The 13,305-nt window shown below is 47.1% G+C and overlaps 1 protein-coding gene and 1 pseudogene across 1 annotated transcript in view; both read right to left on the bottom strand.

Annotated features, from left to right (window-relative positions):
* The window catches only part of PLCG2 (phospholipase C gamma 2), a 170,720-nt gene that overhangs the window by 120,156 nt on the left and 37,259 nt on the right, over window positions 1–13,305 (bottom strand). The gene's annotated exons all lie outside the window — the stretch shown is intronic.
* Window positions 2,184–4,070, bottom strand: LOC136313482 (ubiquitin-conjugating enzyme E2 D3 pseudogene; annotated as a pseudogene).

Raw genomic sequence — 13,305 nt, 5'->3', positions numbered from 1 at the left:
TGCCTTAATTGTGATGTATTTTAATGCAAATTAGAAAAAATACACATCTAAATGGTGAGAGCAATGTTTCTTCGTTAAATAAATTTAAGTTAAATTTAAGTTAAATAAATTTACGTTAAAGAGAGTGAGTTGCCTGACCAGGCGGTGGGACAGTGGATGGATCTGGATGGATCGTCAGACTGAGATGCAGAGGACCTAAGTTCGAGACCCTGAGGTCGCCAGCTTGAGCAAAAAAAAAAAAAAAAAAAAAAGCTCACCAGCTTGGACCCAAGGTCACTGGCTCAAGCAAGGGTTTACTTGGTCTGCTGAAGGCCTGCGGTCAAGGCACATATGAGAAAGCAATCAATGAACAACTAAGGTGTCGCAACGAAAAACTGATGATTGATGCTTCTCATCTCTCTCCATTCCTGTCTGTCTGTCCCTAGCTATCCCTCTCTCTAACTCTCTCTCTGTCCCTGTTAAAAAAAAAAAAAAGAGTTGATCTCAAGATGTGTACAATAGATATAAAACAAGCGGTTTGCAGATAAGACAACATTATTAAAACATGAAAGGAAGGACTTACCACGTTATACGCAGCCTTTTAAAACTTTGTTTTGTCTTAAACCAGTTACTGTATATCAGAATTACACAGAAGATGCTCACTACACAAAGACAAAACACAGTTTTTCCCCCACCAGACTGACTAGTTTTATTTTGGGGGGTTTTTTTGGAGCCATATATATTTGACACTATTTCTCGAATTTCAGTCATTTGATCATTAACTTTATGAGGTTTACCATACCTGCATAGTGCTGGTACTGGTTGTCTAATATTTTTCTTTAAATCAACTCACCCTTTTCACTTGAATAGACATTTTAAGAATGAGTTTATGCCTTTGGTAAAAATAAAACCTGCACCACCCACCCTATGTAATAGATATTGTAAAATAAAGTCAGCAGAAACAGGGCAGTCTGTCTAAATTCTGCCTAGAAACCGCTGATGTCTAAGGCACAGTCCTCAGCAGGGTTCTGAGCTATAAAGGGAAAGAAGCAATGGTTGGAGTGAGGCCAAGTTAGCCATGCAGGAGTTACAGATGGAGACAGAAGTCAGAGCAGGATTAGGATTCGGAGCGTGGGGAGTGGTCTAGATCTAATCTGGGGAGGGTGGTGATCACATGTGTAAATTTGAGCCTACACTCACCATTTGTGTTTTTTACCATATGTATATTATATCTACATTATATATGTAGATATATTATATATACATATGTGTACCATATGTATATTAAACAAAACGTATGTCTTTCAGAAAGAGACAAGTTCAACTTTTAGAAATGGAGGTGGGTTGCCTGACCAGTGGTAGTGCAGTGGATAGAACACTGACCTGGGATGCTGAAGTCCCAGGTTCGAAAATCGGAGGTTTCTGGATTAAGCACCAGGTCATTCGGCTTTAGTGCCAGCTCACCAGCTTGAGTGCAGGGTTGTTGGCCTGAGCATGGGATCATCAACATAATCCCATGGTGGCTGGCTTGAGTTAAAAAGGTCCATGATTTGAAGCCCAAGGTTGCTGGCTTGAGCCAGGGATCACTGGCTGGGCTGGAGCTCCCCAGTCAAGCAATCAATGAATAATTAAAGTGCCACAACTATGAGTTGATGTTTCTCATCTCTCTCACTTCCTGTCTCTTTCTTTCTTTTTCTCTCTTTAAAAAAAAAAAATGGAGGTAGGTGTGGTTATTAAGAGGCAGCCTGAGGGACCCTTGTGGTGATAGATTCAGGAACCAACACATGTGATAAAATTATATAGAGTACACGTACACACACACACACACACATACACACACACAGCACAGGTAAAACTGAAAAATTGAGTAAAACTGGCAGTGGATTAAATTAATGTCAATGTCCTGGCTGTGATATTATACTACAGTTTTATAAGACAATACCACTGAGGGAAAGTGGGTAAAGTCTATATGAATGAGATCTCTCTGTATTATTTCTACAACTTTACGTGAAATTTACAATTATCTCGAATTTTTTTTTTAATTTTATTTTCCAATAGCATTGACTTTTATTCATTCATGTTAAGTCACCTGAAATGATGTTTGCATTTAAATGCTCATTAATGTAAATGGCTGAACAAATCCATTTCAATGGATACTCAATATCCCACATAGTTAAGTCACTTCAACACAGCCTCATGACAACTCCCACACCAAAACAGTACTTTATTTTGTAAATTTAACCCATTATTACTCCCATATTATGGTTTGTTTTTAGCTGTCAAGTGTACAAGGTGAAGAAAAAATTTAGTTCGAAGGGGGTTGCACCTGGAAAATAAAGTTCTTAAAACTCCATATACATGTTTAAAACTGCTGGGTCCAAAGTCCATCTATGAACTCCAGGGTTGCCAGTATCATGTGCAGCATATTAAAGCTACACTATCTGGATAGCTTATTAATTCTGCATAAATCAGGTCAATCAATGTGTCAACCTGTAACAGACTGTGCACTTTTAACTGAACATGGCAAAATATTCACTCTTTTGAAGTTTACATCATCATTTGATGTCAAACAATGAAGCAAATCCCAACAGTATATACAAAAACAGCTTTGCATTTATAAAAGATTGTTTCCCATACTGATTAATCCAGGCAGCTAACTCATTGGTTTATGCAACTTTATTGAAGAAAAATAAATCAATTACTAGCAGAGCTATTAGTTGATCACTCATCCATTGACAACTTGCATCATTTATTCAGTGCTATATTAAACAGTGTATTGGAAGATAGATTAACTAATAGCTCCAAGCCTCCTAACAATTTAAATGAAAATTACAAAAATGTTTGAGACCCTATTTTGGAATACAAAGGGTGTTTGACTTCCAATTTCCATTCTCTGTAGAACAAGAACAGGTCATTCCTTTATTGACATGCATAAAATACATCACATTTTCTGTTCTGCTGATGCTATAAATTCAATACCAATTCTCCAGCCACATCAGTTATGAGCATAAAGTATATCATGTAACCTCAGATCTCTAACAGTGGAAGGCTTAAACAGAATGGATGCTGCTAGAATAATGCTGCTTCCTTTGATGCGACAACTGAGCATCCATCTCCCTCCCCCTCAGATGATTTCTTCAGCATGTTAGAGCAGTGAGGAATGGTTTTAGTCTCATAACCAAGTTAGAGTGAAGACATTGGCCACATAATACACATGCTCCATTTTTAAAAAATTCTGAATCTTGGGCAACTGTTCTCTTGTAACTACTTTACAGTTTCTAAAAGCAGTTATTGTCCAAAGCTGGAAGAACTTAAGTCTTCTCAGATGAGCATGTGAATGAATGGAGGGAGGTAAACAAAAAATAAAATTAAAAAAGATGAGGTCTGATAGGGGAGCAGCCGGATAAGAAAATCAAAAAAGGAACAGTAATTTAAAGTTTATTCCAGCTATAATGCAGGTTATTCTGACTTTAAGGTAGCATCACATGGCATACTTCTGAGTCCATTCCCGAGATATTCTGTTGTACTTACCTCTGTCTGTTTTATAGATCCGTGCAATCTCTGGCACTAGGGGGTCATCTGGGTTTGGATCACATAGCAGTGAACAAATGGATAAAAGAACTTTAGAAATAGTTAAAGCAGGAGACCACTGTGATCTTAGAATATCGAGACAAATGCTGCCATTACTGTTAATATTTGGATGATAAATTCTTGTTGTAAATGCAACCTTAGGTGGTTTGAAGGGGTAGTCTGTAGGAAAATGAATTGTCAAAAAGAATACACCGCCTTGATATGGGCTGTCATTAGGTCCCATAATTGTGGCTTGCCAATGAAACATATCATCCCCAACTGGACCTGCAGAACATTGTGCTGGAGGGTCACGGGCCAAATCACTAAGTTCCTTATTAATCCGTTTCAGCGCCATAGTCTGTGCTTTGAGTCCGGCTCCTCACTATCTCGGTGTGTGCTCAAAGGTCCGGCCAAAACTCTTGATTATCCCGGCGGCGGGGAAGGATTGTCTCTTCGTCTCACGCCGGCTCTGCCAGACACAGGCGCTTGGTATTGAGGCGGATCTCGCGATAACCTTGTGGCTGGCTTCAATTATCTCAAATTTTAAATAAAGAAATACAGAGTACAGTCCTGGCCGGTTGGCTCAGTGGTAGAGCGTCGGCCTGGCGTGCGGGGGACTCGGGTTCGATTCCCGGCCAGGGCACATAGGAGAAGCGCCTATTTGCTTCTCCACCTCCACCCCCCTCCTTCCTCTCTGTCTCTCTCTTCCCCTCCTGCAGCCAAGGCTCCATTGGAGCAAAGATGGCCTGGGCACTGGGGATGGCTCCTTGGCCTCTGCCCCAGGCGCTAGAGTGGCTCTGGTCGTGGCAAAGCGACCCCCCAGAGGGGCAGAGCATCGCCCCCTGGTGGACAGAGCGTCGTCCCTGGTGGGCGTGCCGGGTGGATCCTGGTTGGGCGCATGCGGGAGTCTGTCTGACTGTCTCTCCCCGTTTCCAGCTTCAGAAAAATACAAAAAAAAAAAAAAAGAAAGAAAAAGAAATACAGAGTGTCATTTTAAAAAAAGACAACAAGCCTGACCAGGCAGTGGCGCAGTTTATAGAGCATCGTACTGGGATGCAGAGGACCCAGATTCGAGACCCCAAGGTTGCCAGCTTGAGTGCAGGGTCACTGGCTTGAGAGTGGGATCACAGACATGACCCCATGGTCACTGGCTTGAGCCCAAGGTCACTGACTTGAGCAAGAGGTCACTTGCTCTGCTGTAGTCTCCTGGTCAAGGCACATATGAGAAAGCAATCAAGGAACGACTGAGGTGCTGCGTGGAAGAATTGATGCTTCTCATCTCTCTCCCTTCCTGCCTGTCTGTCCCTATCTCTGTCTCTGTCTCGCTAAAAAAAAAAGAAAAAAAAACAAAATGCTAGTACCAAACAGATGTTCTCCTTGACATGATCAGAAAGACCATAAAGGACCTGCAAAGGAATACGTTCCCCCCACTGGTTCACACATCCCCTGGGCACCATCTGGAAACCATGCTTTGCCACAACACCCGAGGCACAGCCTCCCCTGGGGATGCTGAAGAGAACATTCCTCACTCCCTCCCCATGGGCCACTTCTCCATTCTAGAAACCAACTCCACGCTCTGCTTTCCGCCAGGATCCATACTATTTCTAGCCAGACCAGAAATAGAGGCTCATGCTGCCTTCTGATAAGCCAGTCATGGAAACCCAGAGGAAGTGGCATTGCTGGGCCTGGCTCAGGGTCCACCCATTCGCAAAGGATGAAGACAACCGAGAACACAATTTCTACAGATGCCTGCAAGGAACCGGAGCGTTCTCAGCAGCCACAGGAGAGCAAACACGAGCCCCTGTTCTAACGACAGCCTCCTATTTCTTCCCACCCATCCCTGGCGCCAGTCCAGCCCGCAGCGCTGCACAGAAACATATGCTCCTTCGCTGAATCTGAGGGTTTGTCCCTTGTTTTTTATAGAAAAAAAAAGGTTCTGAGAACACAGGCAATATCTCTACTTTTTTTTTATTTTATTTATTCATTTTAGAGAGGAGAGAGAGAGACAGGGGGGAGGAGCTGGAAGCATCAACTCCCATATGTGCCTTGACCAGGCAAGCCCAGGGTTTCAAACCGGCGACCTCAGCATTTCCAGGTCGACGCTTTATCCACTGCGCCACCACAGGTCAGGCCAATGTTGAATCCCCCCCCCCCCCAGTGGAAAAATGCTAGTCCTCTTCTTCCCACCTGAATTCTCCCTCTTGGCTTCAGTGCTCTTAACCAGTACGCAGGTAAGATGAGTTCTTTTCCAAAGAATACCTCCCCGGCTGAGACCTCCCCCGGGCCCAGCAGCTCGGAGAGTCTATCGCCCATCAGCCACGTACCTGGGGCCCATCATCCCAGTGGTGCCCTGCAGCCTTACAAGGAGAATGGTCGCTGTTATCACCTCCATTTTGCAAGAAAAGAAACTGAGGCTCCATTGGGTGAGCTGTGGGCTGCGCCCTACCAGTCCAGCCCCAGAGATAGGGCTCTCTGATGCCACCCACACCAGCTCCTATGGAAATTGACCTACCAACCCTGCCAGCAGAAAACACAACGCTGCCAAGGTCAAACCCAGGGCAAAGACACCTGCCTTGGACAGAGAACAGGCCAGACCCTCCTTACGAAATGTGTACTAGGTGCCAGAGCTGACTTCACCATCTCCTGAATCATCCCTCCAATCTTAGGAACAAACCCCCATTTTCCAGAGATGGCTCAGGAAAGTGAGGTCATTTACTCAGGGCCACCTGGCTGAGCCTCGATGCCAAAAACAACAAGGCAGTGACATGGGGCGTCTCCCAGAGACCCGCAGACAGGCCAGCCCACCCCTTCCCTCCCCATTTCCACTTTCGAGCAGCTGCTCCCACAACAGCCTCTCAGAAAACCCTGCGTGAGCCGGTTAGATTCTGGCTAAAGGTGGGGGACTTTGTTTGAAGCCAAGTATCCGCAGGTGGAGAAGGGTGCCAAAAGCAGGCAGAGCTCCCCAGTCAGTGTCAGCCCTTAGATAAAACAGTCAGAAATGCCTTTTCAACTTGATAGCAATCAGAACAGGCCTGGGGCTTCCAGACACCTCCCACAGCTGGAGGTCCCTCCTACTTCACCAGCAGGGACTGGGCCACATAGGCCAGAACACCTGCTCAGGGTCCCCCAGCTGACCAACAGAGCCATGACCAAGGGAAAGGGCTCAGAGGGACGTGGACAGCCTGCAAGAGAAGGTCCTGGTGTCCAGAAGGCCCTCTCAGAGCCCTGGGGTGAACCCATCACACACCTGCTAATGTCCCCCACCCAGGCCTCTCTCCAAGAGGTAAAGCCCTCATTCCTAAAGGGACGAGTTCATCCTGGGCCTTCACGGACCCCAAGTGTGGCGCCCTCACATTGCAAGTTTTTCTTGTAGGGAAGGAGCAGGTCCTCCAAGGAGTCCATGAGCAGGAAAGGGCATTCGTCTCAGCTCAAGGCCCAGCTCAAAAGCCCCCTCTTGGTGAGGGCTTCCCTTCCTCTTCTCAACTTCCCCTTTCCTGGCTCTCATCACATTTACAGTAACTATTTATATAATATTTCCCTGTGTTCGCGCGACAGCCCCAGCACCGTGCGAGCTGGGCACCAGACACCTTCAAACAGTTCCCAGTGGGGATGCCCGGACCTCTGACGCTCGCCCTGCTCCCTTACAGCTAACGGGGCACCCACAGTCTCCCCCGCCAGACCCAAGGCAGGAGGGTGGCCTCTGTCTCATTCCTCAGTTTTGCAGAAATGGGGGTCTGGCCCTCACTATGCTCTCAGTCCACTCAATATCAGACTGTTCGCCAAAGTTCACCTAAAATTATTCTAAAAAAGGAAAAGATATTCCTTTATCGCCTGTTGCTTATTCTGAGGATTATTCCCCCAAACCGGCCACTGTGTGGAGGAGAGGTCAGGAGAGGGATGCCAACAAGGTCCACCACCACACTTATGACAGCTCATGTCCCCCACGTATTCACAAGGAGTCAGGCGCTGGAGAGGCTTTGCGTGCATTTCCTCGTTGGAGTTCTATGACACCACCACAATGTGATGACCGTCACTCCCACTGAAGAGACGACTGAGGTTGAATGGCTATAAAGACCAGAGCGGGTGTCTCTGCGCTCTCAAGCCCAGTGACAGGGCGTGACTGGTCCTAGCAAGACAGCGCCCTGCAGAAGCTGGTCCCTTCTGCTGGGGGCAGAGAAGGGCCGCTGCCCCTGCTTTGCCTTTGCAAATGAGTCTTCACTGTGGTTAGCAAGCCAGCCCTTCATTTCCCCACCAGGCTCAGAGTTTTGCAAACTAGGGCTGGGGGTGTGGGGGTGGCAGTTCCTGTTACAGCCAGCTAGAAGGTGAGAATCTTCCTTCCTTTTCAGAGAAGGCAGGATTGGGGCAACAGGGTCCCCCAAGCAATCCAGCCCAGACAGGTCCCTCCCAAGTTCCCCTGCACAAGATCCGAGTCCGGTCCAGGAGATATGAATTCTTGTCTGGCTCCATGGTTTGGGGCCGAGATCCATGGCCTGCCTCCCCTTTCCCAGCATCTTCCCACAGCCCACTGACGTCATCCTCAGCCAGCCTGCTCCTAACACCACGGACACCTCTCCAAACAGGACATACGGATGGCCAACAGACATAGGGGAAGAAGCTCAGAGTCACTAATCATCAGAGAAATGCAACTTAAAACCACAATAAGATATCACCTCACACCTGTCAGAATGGCCGTCATCAATAAATCAACAAACAAGTGTTGGCGAGGGTGTGGAGAAAAAGGAACCCTCAGACACTGCTGGTACAGCCCCCGTGGATAATAGTATGGCCCTTCCTCAAAAAAAATTAAAAATGGAACTACCTTATGATCCAGTGATCCCACTTCTGGGAATATATATCCGAAGAAAACCAGAACCCTGATTTGAAAGGATATCTGGATATCTGCACCCCTGTGTTCACTGCCCCATTCATTACAATAGCCAAGATTTGGAAGCAGCCCAAGCGCCTGACAGTAGATGACTGGATAGACGAAAATTTTGTGGCACATTTACACAATGGAATACTACTCGGCCATAAAAAAAAAAAAAAAAAAAGAAATCTTACATTCTGCAACAGCATGGATGGACCTGGAGAGTATTACGCTAAGTGAAATAAGCCAATCAGAGTAAGACACATGCTGTATGATCTCACTTATATGTGGAATCTAATAAACAAAATAGAAAGAGACTCATAGATACAGAAAACAGACTGACAGCCCTTCGAGGGAAGGGAAGTTGGGGGGCAGGGTGAAAAGGGTGAAAGGATTAAGAAAAGAAAACACCTCATAACACAGACAACAGTATGGTGATTACCAGAGGGAGAGGGGGGTGGAGGGAGGTAGGAGATAAGGGGGGGAGGGAGGGTAAATGGTGATGGAAGGAGACTTGACTTGGGGAAGTGAACACAATATAATATTCTGATTATATATTATAGAATTGTACACCTGAGACCTATATAACTTTACTAACCAATGTCACCCCAATGAATTTAATAAAGAATGATTTTTAATTTCTAAAACTAAACACAACAAACACTCTCTGACCACAGGGCCTTGGCACTTGCCAGGACTCAGAACACGTCTCTTGCAGCACTCACTCTCCCTGTGCCTCACTGGCCCCGGCGCATCTCCAGGCCCAGGCCAAGTTCAAACAAGACCTACACAAACCAACAAGAAACCAAAACGGGTGGGCTAGGTGTAAGGACACTTGGGTGACGTGCAGTGTCACCCTGAAAAGAGGCCTCTAGTGATGAACCCCAGGCTCTAGCCTTTCTCAGTTCCTTCTTTTTTAATCCCAAATCTGGAAAAGAGAAGGAATGCAAATTGAGGGGAAGGCAATTCACTTATTGAAATCTTCTGTGCAGCACTCCCTTCCCCAGGCTCTGTGAAAAGGGCTGCCCCATCCGAGCGTCACAGCAGCTTTGGAAGGTGGGTACTATAAAGGCCGGCTTCTGTATGAGGAAACTGAGTCTCAGATGAGTTTTCTAACGCGCATCAGGTCAGGTACCTCCTTAGCACAGTAGGTAGCATGTCAGTCTCATAACTCGTATAAGGTCACACAAGGGGGTCTTTCCGGGATCCTTGCCTGCCCCAAGAACCCGCCAATCAAAACTGTGGCTGATACAAGCAAAGAAGGAGACACCATGTGACAATCAGAATCACGAAAGACCTCAACAATCTAGAACAGACCACAAATCGTGTGCTGGGAACAACATCCGACTGCAGACCAGTTTTGTTAGGTCAAGACCACGCTGTCATTTGTTTGATTCTGCACTTTTTATAAAGGAGGTTTCACAATAACAACCTATATTTCAGCCACAGATCCACTGACCCTGAACCTGCAGCATGGGGTACGGCCTGCCCACCGCACGCATGGGCTTCCCAGTAACCACAGTTCCCACCAAACCTGGCATCTCACCCACTCTGCAGCCCGTGCTTCTTGTCATTAGCCCCCTAGACCCAGCGCATTGCTCTTATTTAGATCACCTGTCTGGCCTCCTACAGGGAGTTGAATTTCTGATCATTCATCTAGAACAGAAAAGATGGGATTTTTAAAGGTATAAATGCAAAGTGCCAGTCCTGGGTTTGAAAACTTAATTGCAGCCGTACAGAAGCAGCCAGACATTCAAACCCCATCGAGCCCTTCTAACTGTAGCAGACATTAATTCACCGGGCATCTTACCCTGCATCCCACCTAGAGGGTCCCATGAAAAAGTCAGGTGAATCATATTTCAGCATAAGGTCAACGGGGAAATGCATCCGTAGGCCACATGAGCACAGTGATGGAAATCTGGGAGCACGAGGTAACTCCTTACGGGAACTGGGGAGGCTCAACACAGAGGCCAATTCTGGGCGCAGTGCCCTCGTTTCGGTATCTGATCAGTTGTAAACAAAACAAAAACAAAACCAAAACCAGAGTTGCTCAAAACTGTCTCAGGCTGCCATGCAAGACATACTAGAAAAAATCATAGCAGAGCTCTTCCAGCCATGTGGCTTCAGCCAAGTCATGCTGTTTATTAAAATTTTTATTGATTGATTGATTTGAGAGAGAGAGAGGAAGGGAGAGAGGGAGAGGAGAGCAGAGAGAGGGAGATAAGAAGGCAGAGAGGAGGACAGAAAGGAGAAGGAAGGTGAGGAGGAGGAGGAGGAGGGAGAGGAGGAGGGGGAGAGAAGGAGAGAGTGATTTGTTGTTCTGCTTATGTATGCATTCATTGATTCTTTCATGCGCCCTGACCTGGGATCAAACCCACAACCTTGGCACACTGACACAACACTCTAACCAAATGATCTACCTGGCCAGGTCTGCTATTTTTTGAGACTCAGTTTCCCCATCTATAAAATAGGCAGACTCATCAAGAGGCAGAAAGGAGGATTTACAAAATGCCATGGGCAGAGGTTAATAAAACCACTTAAGAGGACATAGTAAGTGGCTGCTGCTTTTATGATTTTTTTTAAAGATTTATTGATTTTACAGAGAGTTGGGGGGAGCGAGAAGCATCAACTCACAGTTGCTTCACTTTAGCTGTTGATTGCTTGCTTGGTGTACGTGCCTTAACCAGGCAAGCCCAGGGTTTCGAACCGGCAACCTCAGTGTTCTAGGTTGTTCTGTCCACTGCGCCACCACAGACCAGGCTGCTTTGATGATTTTTAGTGGCTTCTCTATCAACAGCCGCTGTCATTTATTATGTAATTCTAAGGCTTTTTATATATTAATACCTCTCATTCTAAAACATCCCTATGACATAGGTAGTACTGCTATTCCCATTTCATCAGCAAGGAGACAGAGGCCTTCCAGATGAAGCAACTTGACCTCAAGGTCACACTCATAAATGCAGAGCTGGATTTGAAGCCAGGAAGCCCGCCTTCACAGTCCACCCTTTTGGTTACAACACTTACCTCCTCCTGCTACCTGAACAAGGAAACAGACTTTATTGAGTGTTTTTCTCAGTCAGTTCTTCCATCTCTGCCCCTGGCCGGAGGAAAACCTATCTCCTAATGGGAATAAAACCTACCAGGGGAGGTTCAACCTAGCAGGTGAAGGAGGGGTCAGGAGGACTCCAGTTTTCTAGTGTGGGCAGCCGGGGGCGTAGTCACGTACCTCTCACTGAGATGGAGAAGCAAGGAGGAGTCCGTTCTCATGGAGGAGATCTTAACTTTCTAGGTGACACGTTCCATTTTGGACAGGCTGAATCTGAAGGTCTTACTATAGGCCCAGGCGCAGATAACCAAGAAGCGACTGAACATTTCCCGAGTTCCCACTCCCAAGTCCAAAGTCCCCCTCAATGACTTCTGAGAAACACTCCGTAGCCCCCCAGTCTGATCCCACGCCTTTCTCTACCCTACACATATTCTATCTTAGCATCCTCACCTTCATGTCTGTCCCCCACTGATCTTGTGAACACCTGAGGGACAGGATCTCGCTTTATTCAATGAACACCTGAGGGACAGGATCTCGCTTTATTCAAGTTGGAAACCTCGATGCCCAGGAGGGTGTCTGGCACATGGATGGTGTTCAAGAAATTTACCAAGGACCCATGAAAGGGATCCCAGACAGAGATGCACATTTGGGAATGTCTGAGTTTCCTATTACTGCGCTAACAAATCACAAACTTAGTGTCTTAAAACAGCCCAAGTTTATTATTTTACAGTTCTGGAGGTCAAAATCCCAAAATGGGTCTCACCAGGCTAAAATCAAGGTGTGGGGATGGCCCTGGCCGGTTGGCTCAGCGGTAGAATGTCGGCCTGGCGTGCGGGGGGACCCGGGTTTGATTCCCAGCCAGGGCACATAGGAGAAGCGCCCATTTGCCAACCCCCCCCCCCTTCCTCTCTGTCTCTTTCTTCCCCTCCTGCAGCCAAGGCTCCATTGGAGCAAGGATGGCCCGGGCACTGGGGATGGCTCCTTGGCCTCTGCCCCAGACGCTAGAGTGGCTCTGGTCGCGGCAGAGCGACGCCCCGGAGGGGCAGAGCATCGCCCCTGGTGGGCAGAGCGTCGCCCCTGGTGGGCGTGCCGGGTGGATCCTGGTCGGGCGCATGCGGGAGTCTGTCTGACTGTCTCTCCCTGTTTCCAGCTTCAGGGAAAAAAAAAAAATCAGGGTGTGGGCAGGGCTGCGTTCCTTCCGGAGGCTCCAGGGAGGATCTGTTTCCTCACTGTTTCCAGCGGCTAGAGACCGCGTGCATCCTTTGGCTAGTGGAGCCTCCCTCCATCTTTAAAGCCAGAATGCTTCCATCTCTCTCTGACTCAGACCGTACACCCTCTCTCTTCCATCTTTTAAAGACCCGTGTGATGACATGGTGCCCACCCGGACCATCCAGGACGATCTCCCCACTGCAGGCTCCTTAACTTCACCACACCTGCAAAGTCCCTTCTGTCAGGTGAGGCCACAAATTCTCGGGCCTCTTTGGAGGCCGCTATCCTGCCTGCAGAGGATCCTCAATAAAAGGGGATGTCATGGCCAGGAAAGGGCCGAGGTCACACATGGCAACCAGTGACATAAACATTATCCTAATCATGGGCATTTTTCAATTCTGAGCCCCAGTGTTATTCCTTAATTATAACAATTATTACTGAATTTTAATGTCCAACACCCCCCCTCCGCCCATCCCCTCACAAACGTGGCACAGAAGGAACAGGGAAAGAGGGCCCAAGACAGATCCAAGCAGGGTCCCAACAGAGTCACCAGGTCCTGCTTCTCCACCAGAGACGAGTGGCGGTCTCTAACACATCTCCAGAGGCCACTTGGTGCCAAATCACAATGAAACAA

The sequence above is a fragment of the Saccopteryx bilineata genome, chromosome 9, assembly GCF_036850765.1.
Source record: "Saccopteryx bilineata isolate mSacBil1 chromosome 9, mSacBil1_pri_phased_curated, whole genome shotgun sequence".
Taxonomy (NCBI): Eukaryota; Metazoa; Chordata; class Mammalia; order Chiroptera; family Emballonuridae; genus Saccopteryx; species Saccopteryx bilineata.
The sequence above is the reverse complement of the archived record's forward strand: the minus strand, read 5'-3'. Positions and strand labels throughout refer to the sequence as shown.